A 9,687-nucleotide genomic window follows, 5' to 3' on the forward strand; every position below is an offset into this window, starting at 1 on the left:
ACTGTATTTGACTGTGGAAAAGGTTCACAATATATGTAGACAAAAATATATCAAATAAAGTCAGAAGACAAAGGACAAACAAAAAAACGTATTTTTGCTGCAAACATGGCAGGGTTCATATCCCTAAGTTTCGATACAGGAATCAGTAAGAAAGGCTCACAATGACCATTGGGAGAAGAGATTGCCCGAGCGCCCACGCTTCCTTGGCCTGGCACTGCTGTCCTGCCATGTCCTCCTCGGCTCGTTTGTCCACGCGATTCCTGTACAAACATTTGTTCAAAACCAGCCTCACGAGAGTGCAAAGATCCTAGTCACTCCAGCCTGACCACACCAGACGCTGGGGGTGGGAATCACGGGGCGGCCTGGGTCACCGAGCTCAGTGCCAGCTGGCCATGATGCCCGTGCTCTCCCTGACACCCCCCATCCCGGGAACTCGGGGCTCTGTCCCACCGACACACTGGAAGCACGTGTGACGAAGAGGCACCTCCCTGGGGGGGCAGGGTTTCAGGCGGCTGTGGGTGTCTCACTTCAGCTTGAATTTTTCATATTCCGTCTAAGGAAAGCGAGAGAGCAGGAAAGGAGAGTCAGTGTGCTGGGCATTCACCCAGGATGACACATCTGGGTAGAGAAGCGGGTTGGGGATGCGTGGCTGACAAGGAGGGTGGGAAGCCTGAGAAAGCTGTGAGGCTGGCACGAATGGAAGGCCTGCAGCACGCCCACAGACGCGCAAGGAAGCCCGCTTGGCATCTCTGTGTCCGGGTCCACTTGAATCCGCCTCTCCACTGTCATTCCACAGGCTGGAATTAATTCAACCTCCCTCCGCTCCACTCAGGGTGTGTTGAGGTCCCGGGGACTGTCAGGCCACAGATGGACGCCCCTTCCCACACCCAGCCCGGCCCTTTGGTCCTCGAGGATGGAGGCCACGTCTGCCTGGGCACCGAGCCATTCCCCTGGGAGGCCTGGTCACTCTGCAGGCTCTGTCAGGACGTGGGCACGGTCTCCACTAAATCATGGCCCCCAAACCCTCTGCGCACGGTCTCCTCTCCTGGGAGCCCCCTCTCCCCATCAGTCCACCCAGCACCACCTCTTCAATGAACAGGATTTAACACTCACACATCACACACGCACACACACACCACACACACGTGTACCACACATACACACACACCCTCATACATCACACATACCATGCACACGCGCACACACACACACACACGTACTAACCACTGCTTGGACAGCACCTGGTTTCCCCCTTGCAAAAGAGGACAGGGCCACGTGCGGACGTGCTGCTTTGCTGAGGACGGGGCACGGGGCCGGGGAGGGAGGAAGACAGAGCACCATCCGGTGTATGCTCCGAGCCCTGGCCCGCCTGCTCTCCGCGGCCCATTTCAGTCACAGGGCCCATCTCCCAAAGAGGGAGAGGAAGCAGCTGTGGCGTTTGGTTACTCCATCCTGCACTTTGCTACGAAAGGAAAGAAATGTTGTGGGGGCTGGCGGAGAACCAAGGGTTTGGCGGGAAATCTCCATTCGAGCACCAGGACTCCATGTCCGAGAGCCTCCGTGCCGGGGAGAAGTGTCAGCTGCTCTTGTCCTCTGTGGAACATCCACTCTGCTTTCCCTCGCCGGTTACCCGTCCCCCATGGAGCAAGGTCTCACACGGGAGCGTGCGTCGGAAGTCTAGGAGGCACACTAAGACACGTCTGCTGGGCCAACCACCCCACCACTTTCTGATCCAGCAGCTCTGGGGTGGCCCCTGAGAATCTGCATTTCTAAGGGTTCCAGGGTGAGGCTGCAGCTGCCGGGTCTGGAGAGCAGACTTTGAGAGCCCCGACTCCAATACACGCCACTCTCCCAGCCAGTAAATCAAAGACCTTCAAAGAAAACGCAGATGTCCCTAAGATTTGAAACATTGATTGCAAACCCAAACTGTCCTAAACACTTAAATAAAACCACGAGGCGACTGCGTCAGTGGCTCTTGAGTGTTTTAGATAAACAGTAGGTGAAACACTTCCACACACACTGTGATGATTACAAATGTAATCAGGACACGTAATGTAAACATTTACAGAAGTGAGATTCCGTGGGTCGCAGCTGGCTTTTTCATGATCTCTATTCTGGTTCTGATCCTATTCCTATTATTTCTACCCTCATTTCCTCCCAGGGATACAGTTTGACTCCCCTCACTGGAGAGAGGGGCTGCAGGCTCAGAGCCTGAAGCCAGCAGAAGGTGATTGTCGCCCAAACCTCAGTAACTCAGGACGAGGGACACAGGCCTTGAGTCGTCCTCCCCGGGCAAGTCTCCCTGAGCCGTTGGCCAGCTGGACACGCCCCCTCGTGCAGTTACGGTCAGTGTGCTAGAGCAGCAGCTATCCAAATTACAAACCCCCACCAACGGGACTGGAGGTGGATTTCTGTGACCTAGTCCTTGCTCCTGTACCTGCTGATTCGGAGCGTCTCGTGCAGCTGTGTGCTGGAGCCAGCTCGTACTGGGCACAAGAGCCAACGTTTGAGTTTTCAGGAATCCCGTGAGCTGGTTGTTAGACACAGCCATCACGAAAACTTGAATTACATAAACTTAGAATTTAATCCATTGTATTAAAACAAAGATAATAATTACTCAAAACTCATCGCTTCCTAATTATTTCACTGTTATCTATGCTCTTGAGGACGTTTACGTCTATTGCGTCTGTGTGATAGAAATAGTACGTAAGGAGTTACTCCCACCTCCTCCCAGCTCCACCTCAATGACGTCACGTTGGTAGCTCGAAATCAGCCACAGTGGGAATATTTATACCACAGAAATCCACATACTCCACAAGTCAGTTCTCCCCACCCAGGCAATTGAACATTTACCCTTTCAAAACTGATTGTCATCACGGAAGAACATGACAATAAGTCTACTTTACAATGTCATATTCTAAGAGTCTTCTTTGCAGAGTACAGACAAGTATCTAGACATTTTTGCAAATACTTGCTCCGGGGGCACCAGTCTGATTCCCTGAAGCGTTTCTTCCTCCTTAACCGTAAAGAGATGCAGCTCCCATCCCGCTCCACCACCGAGCAGCTGGGAGCCCTGAGCACGTCCCTTCATATTACAGCTCTCAATTATCTCATCTGTAAAAGAAAGATGGTAACACCTATCTCACCGTGTGCTCGTCAAGTGCAAGTGCGAGAAGGAGCATGCAAACCGTGAGATGCTGTTTAAAGTGATAATTGTCTGTTAAAATCTATCTTCTAACAAAGGTGAAAAGCAAAGGGCACGGGATTGGCCAGGAGCCGAGAAGGAGGGCTCCCAGTCCTCGGGGGGTTCCAGGCCAGCTGACCCCCCTGGATGGGCCCCCACCCCTCACAGCCCAGCTTGGAGCGTGTCGTCCCGTGAACCAGCCAGCTTCAGCGGGCGCACAGCTCTCATCTCCCAGCACTGTAGCACCGGCTGCCTCCTTCTCCACTGCCCGTTCCACGGCGTCTCCGATCCCGGCCCCCAGCCTTGCCTGTGTGCCGACACACCTGGAGGCAAGGAGGCACCACCGTCCTGTGAGAAGCCAGGAGAGGGTGTCTGTGCTTCTCCTGGCCTCAACTCAGCTTCAGGGATCACAGTGTTCTGGGACGTACCGGGGTGCACTGGTATGTTCTGGGGTGTACTGGGATGTTCTGGGACTTACTGGGATGTGCTGGGAGCTGGGCTGTGGGCACGGAGGGGCACTTGACTTCCCAGGGTACAGCTCTTCCAGATCCCAACCTGAACTACAGGCCATGCCACCCCACCCACCTTCGCCCACCCTGGACACGCCGACTCCAGGAGCCACACGGCCTGGTGGAAACACAGGGCCACTGCTGCGTGCGGCTTCCTGGGTCCCCAGCTGCTTCCAGGTCTCCACCAGCTTGTGGGCCTTCGGCTCCTGAGCAAAGCCTTTTGCATTTTGTCCGCTTTGCTAGTCGTCCTTGTAGGACAGATGACCTAAGTCACTGTCCACCACTCTCAGAGGAGAAGCTGCCTTCTTTATGGAAAAAGTTTTCAGACCACACCAAGCGCACACAGCAAAAGCGAAAATGGACCAAACTCACAGCTGCCTCCACCAAAACCCACTTCTACGGCTAAAGGCTGCTTGCAATTTGAGATACATGCTTTCGGAAGCTGTCGCACGTGTGCATACCTGTCATCAACTACACATGCTATTCTGTAAGCTGATTTGTATCCCATAAGATCAAAGCATAGAGGTGTCTCCACATGAGCAACAAAGCCTGCTTTCAGCAGTGGCCCTTTCACAGCTTATTTAACTAGTCCTCTAACCAGCCCCCTGTTGGTGGCAGTTAGTTACTCTGCCATTTTTTTTGCTTTGTAAACAATGCGTGCTGTGTGTACATTATTGGCAAATGTGCTGGCATTTCCTATGAAAGTTATTCTAGAGATAAAATGACCAGATTGCCATGCACGTGCATTTTGAATATCAATAGATACTTGGCACCATCACGTTTTGCTCCTACGAGCTGCACCCGGGTCGTCGTCTCCAGCAGAGTATGAGCATTCCCAGGTCCGCACAGCTTCACCATCTCTGGCTATTAACAACATTTCAACTTCTGCTGATTCGATGGTTAAACCCGAGAGCACGTGGTCCTGGTCTGCTCTTCCTGGCCCTAGCGAGGCTGTGCATCTTTTATCACATGTTTATTGACCACTGGGATTTTTTTTTTTCATTAATTGCTGCTCACATCCTCTGCCCTTTACTGATTGGTGTTTTAGCCTTTACTGATTTGTAAATGCTCTGCGTAGCTGATGGATGCCCATTTCCGTAAGGCAAAGCCAGTCTTACTCACTGGTCCATTAACTGGCTGACGAAAACTCTCAGCTGCCAAATCAATAGATACTTCCCTTTACTTTTTGCCCACCTAGAGAGCACAAATTTTATTTCTAGGATGTGCCAGCCAGGGAAGATGAAGCCTGATTGGTTGAGGCCATGGGACAGTGCCATCGCCCCACAAACCCTGAAAAGGTGCAGGGACTCAGGCCCGTTTCTGGCCCATGAGATGGAATGCGTGCCTCCATGACAAAGGGGGCAGCCTCAAGGATGCTTTCACCATCCCCGTTTCCATCCAGGTGGGGTTTGATGCTGCAACACACAGGGAGACGTGACGTGTGGTTGAAGGTGATGGGCTGGAAGGGGCGGGGTCCCTGAAGTACCCTGAGCCCAGTGCCGGGCCTGGAACCACCTCCTTCGGGGCTTCCTCTGGCAGGAGTGAGTCAGCTCTTCACGGTTCCTGCGGGCTCTCAGATGAGCTGAAGTGGAGGTTGCTGTCACATGTAGAAGGAAAGGGGAAGGATTTGGGGGCCTGGGGATCCAGGAGCTAGGGACAGGGGAAGGAGATAGAGATGGCCATGAGAAGCGCAGAAGGGAGAAACTGCGAGCTGGACGGGCACTTCCATGTAGAGAGCTGGTCGTGTGCAGCGTGGGATGGACCCCTGTCCGCTCCTGGACGTCTGTGCAAAAAAGCTGAGGTGCTCACACGAGCGAGTGGCCCCAGCGGGCTCTGGGGATGGAGGACACTGCCGTATGCACTGGGGTGCAGACATCTGTCCATGTACAATGGAGAACAGAACCCCTGGGGGACGCACAGTCCGGGGGAGGGAGAGGCAGAGTTCTCTGGCCCCGAGAGAAGTCCCTGCACCTCCTGCCCAGGTTCTTTCCTCCAGGACGTGCAGGGGAAGACACCGACTACACTGGGAAGGTGTCCTCTTTTGCTCGGACCATTTAGTAAATGCAATGGCCACAAAGAAAGCACACGGGTCGGGGAGTATGGTCAGGCTCAGCCTCGCTATTGGGGTCCTGAAGCTCACAACACCAGGAACTGTCATCTCACTTAGGGTGGGCTCTGCTCATTTCTCTCCCCGTCACACATCAGCTGGGGACACACACCTCAGAGCAGGCCAGTCAGGTCCTCCATCCCATCTTGACTACATTGTTATTGTCATTGGTGTTGTTGTTGTTGGACACAGGCACACAGCTGCATCCACATGTTTTTACAGACTCTGGGGAAGCAGTGGCCATGAGTAGCTGTAATTTGGAAAAAGGAAACCAAATACAAGTCCGGGGATTTCTCCATATCGCCTCCTGACAACTTATACAGTATGCGTATCTGTGAACTGCCTAAACCCTGCCTGGGAAGAGCCAGGTGTCCTCGCCTGGGTTCCTTGGAAAGCAGACCCCGAGATCCAGGCTTTGACGCACGCAGTTTGTTTGATGGGTGATTCCAGGAAGCCCAGTGTGGGGAATGAGGCTGGGAAGGGGAATCAGCCACCAAAGGCACATTCGTGGGCAGGTCACCGTCGTGGGAGATGGGCTCAGTCCCACTGGGACCCTCTGAGAAGCTGCATGGAGAACACCCAGAACTGTCCTCCGTGAGGGATGTGGCAGGCTGGCCCCCGTTGCTAACGTCCCCGCACTTCCATGTCTCGCCTGCAGGGGACGACCCCCGGATGCTGGAAATGCTCTCATGCGAAGAAGAGAGCTGCAGGAGCTAGAGATGGATGCTGCCTGCCTGCTGCAGCTGCCGAGCCCAGGTGGGTCATGGGGACCCGGGATGAGGTACCAGCAGCATCAGGACCGGGTTATATAAAGACAAACGAGGCGGCAAGGCAGTGATCCTTTGAAACAAGCTGCTCAAGATGTAAATCGCTGACCCGAGTCCTGTCTCCTTCCACAGTAGCGTGCTCCAGAGCCACCCACTCACGCTGATCTACCATCTAGGAAGCAGGCAAGGCTTGCCTCCAGCAGAGTCTGCTGTAAAGCAGGGGGTCGGTCTTCAGGCTTTCTGGGGACACAAATTTCCCTAGCAAAGGAGACGGCAAGCCTCTGCCAAGCACGGTGGAGAAGATGACCTCCAGAAGGCAAGAAAGACAACCAACGAAGATGCCAAGGCCTCTTCCTTCCTCTAGCTCAAGGTCGGGGGACATGAGGGGTGGAGGTCAAGGATCAAGGCCAGGAGGTGTGAGGGGCAGAGGTCAAGGCTCAAGGTTGGGAGGCATGAGGGGTGGAGGTCAAGGCTCAAGACCAGGAGGTGTGAGGGGCAGAGGTCAAGGGTCAAGGCCGGGAGGTGTGAGGGGTGAAGGTCAAAGCTCAAGGTCGGGAGGCGTGAGGGGTGGATTCATGGTCCTGGAGGGTACGGTCAGACTTTTAAATTCGATGTGGTGGGATCACGCTCGGCTACCTCCCTGGACACCCCTAAAATGATGTAAAGGTCAGAAAGATAGAAACCTACAGATGCCCAAAAAAGGACTTGTGTCCAAATATGCAAAGAACCCGACAAGCCAGTAGGAAGAGCAGACAGCACAGCGGAAAATGGGGCAAATGTAGGCCAGGCACCCACAGAACAGGAAAACTCAATGACCAGTAAGCAAGAAAATGCGCTCATTGTCACCAATAATTAGGGAAATGCAAAATAAAAGCACAACACACTACTCACCTGCCCACAGCTAAAATGCAAAACGCTGACGAGGCCGAGGGACAGTGAGGATTGAGAGCAACCAGGAGCGTCTACGTTCCTGATGAGATGGAAACCGGTCCAAACCGCTTGGCCGTTTCTGCCAAAGCTGAACATGCACGCACTTTATGACCATGCGTTCCACTCGCAGGAGTGTACTCACAGAAACGCATCGCATCCACCACAAGACGCACGCAAGGATGTCCAGAGCAACGTTATTCACAATAGCTAGAAACTGGAGCAATTCAAGAGTCCGTCAACAGCAGGATGGAGGAAATATACATAACTAAGTATTATAATATAGTACACGAATTATATGTCATAATTATCTACAAACTATATGTAAAAATTATGCACAATAAATGCATTATATAAATTATATATCACATAGAATATATATTGTTTATTACATAGCTGTATCGTTATGTGTAATTATATAATACATACATATATTATTGTACCTATATTATTTATGTATGTGAGTGATATCTATGTTATGCATGTGGCATATCCACACAGTAGAATGCTGTGCAGCAATAAGAATGAATAAACCCAACTGTTCACGTAACCACCTGGGTGAATCGCGCATGATGTTGAGTCAGAGGATACCGACCCGGGGACACACAGTGGTTGTGGGGACAGTAGTCAGAGTCCCCAGAAAGCCTGAAGATCCACACTAAGCTCTGTGACCACACTCTTTCACCCAAGGGTGACGTGAGGCACATTCAAGGAGAAACGACACTGGAGGAACGGGCAGGCTCTGCTGGTTCTCTTTCCAAGTCCTGTGGCTTTTATGACTCCGTGCATCTAATACCTTGGCAAAAATAAACATTAAAAAAAAAAAAAAACCCTGAACAAATCAGCTCAGGGAGTCAATATGGAATGCAGGATGTCAGGATAGATGGCCCGCCACGGAGGCCGAGGGAGGGCAGCGCTGGGGCAGGACGCGGCGAGGAGCCGTGGCTGAGATGCTCTTCCCACAGCCACGTGTGGGAAGGGTTTCCACCTGTCCACTCAAACTGCCTTCAAAGACCCGTGAGAGTGTCCAAACAAGACCTACGGAGAGACACACATGTCAACAGAGGTGACACGCTGGGGTGTGAGGACACGAGGTGTGTGTTCACCCAAGAGAAGGAGGAGCAGTCAGCTCACCCAACACACATGTGCACATCCACACATGCATGCATGCATACACGTATGTGTGCACATGTACACGCACTCATGGACAATGCCTACACATACATGCACACTCATGCACATTTGTACACATGAGCACATATTTGTACACAGAGACACATGTTCACACATGCATGTGTGTACCTATACATGCACATGGCACACACATATACACACAGGCACACATGGACACACTCATACACATACATGTACACAAAGGTATGCATGTATCTACACAGGCAGGCACATGCACGCATGTATATGCACACAGGTAACACACACCTATGGAGACACACATACACACAGGTGAATGCACACACACACGAGGACACACACTCCAGCTGCATCATGCATGTGCTCTAACAGGCATCATGGTGGCAAGAAGTGGCAGTGACAAGTGGCAGAGCTAGGAGCAGGGGCTCCTAGTAGACCCAGGACCCATGTTGGGTGGCATGACCTGTGGCACTGACCTTCCTTCAAAGACAGTGTTCTTCCCAGTTCACTGAGGGGGCATTGGAGGCCCCTGAAAGTGACTTGCTCAGGCCCGACAGCTCTGAAGGGCGAGGGACCAGTCTGGCGTTTTCCTCCTTGTTCTCCCCACACGCTATCTGCTTGGCCTCAGCCCCAGTACACGAGTTCCACAGGGCCAATGCCCACACCTGCAGCCCACAGTGCAAGGAGAGGCCAAAAGGGGAGTAGGGAGCCATCGAAGTCTCAGGGGAGGGGGAGGGATGAGGGCCAGCAGCCTCCAGATGTTGCCCGTCCATCTGACTTTCCACCCCCAGGTGAGAGCCCTCCTACCTCACACTCCTCCCTCACACACCACTTCCCTGGGCATCACAAGGCTGGGCCTGCCCAGGAGGACACCTTTCACCACCCAGCCCCTCCCTCTGCTGATGACCTGCAGACACCAGGTGGTCCCTACAGCTTCTCGGCTCTCGCACACAGCCCTGCCCTCACCCTCCAACACCCAGCATCCCCCTCCAGACATCCAGGTTCAGGTTGTCCCACAGGCATGCCTGTGAGCATCCCCAG

Source organism: Equus caballus, chromosome 23 (genome assembly GCF_041296265.1).
Source record: "Equus caballus isolate H_3958 breed thoroughbred chromosome 23, TB-T2T, whole genome shotgun sequence".
NCBI lineage: Eukaryota > Metazoa > Chordata > Mammalia > Perissodactyla > Equidae > Equus > Equus caballus.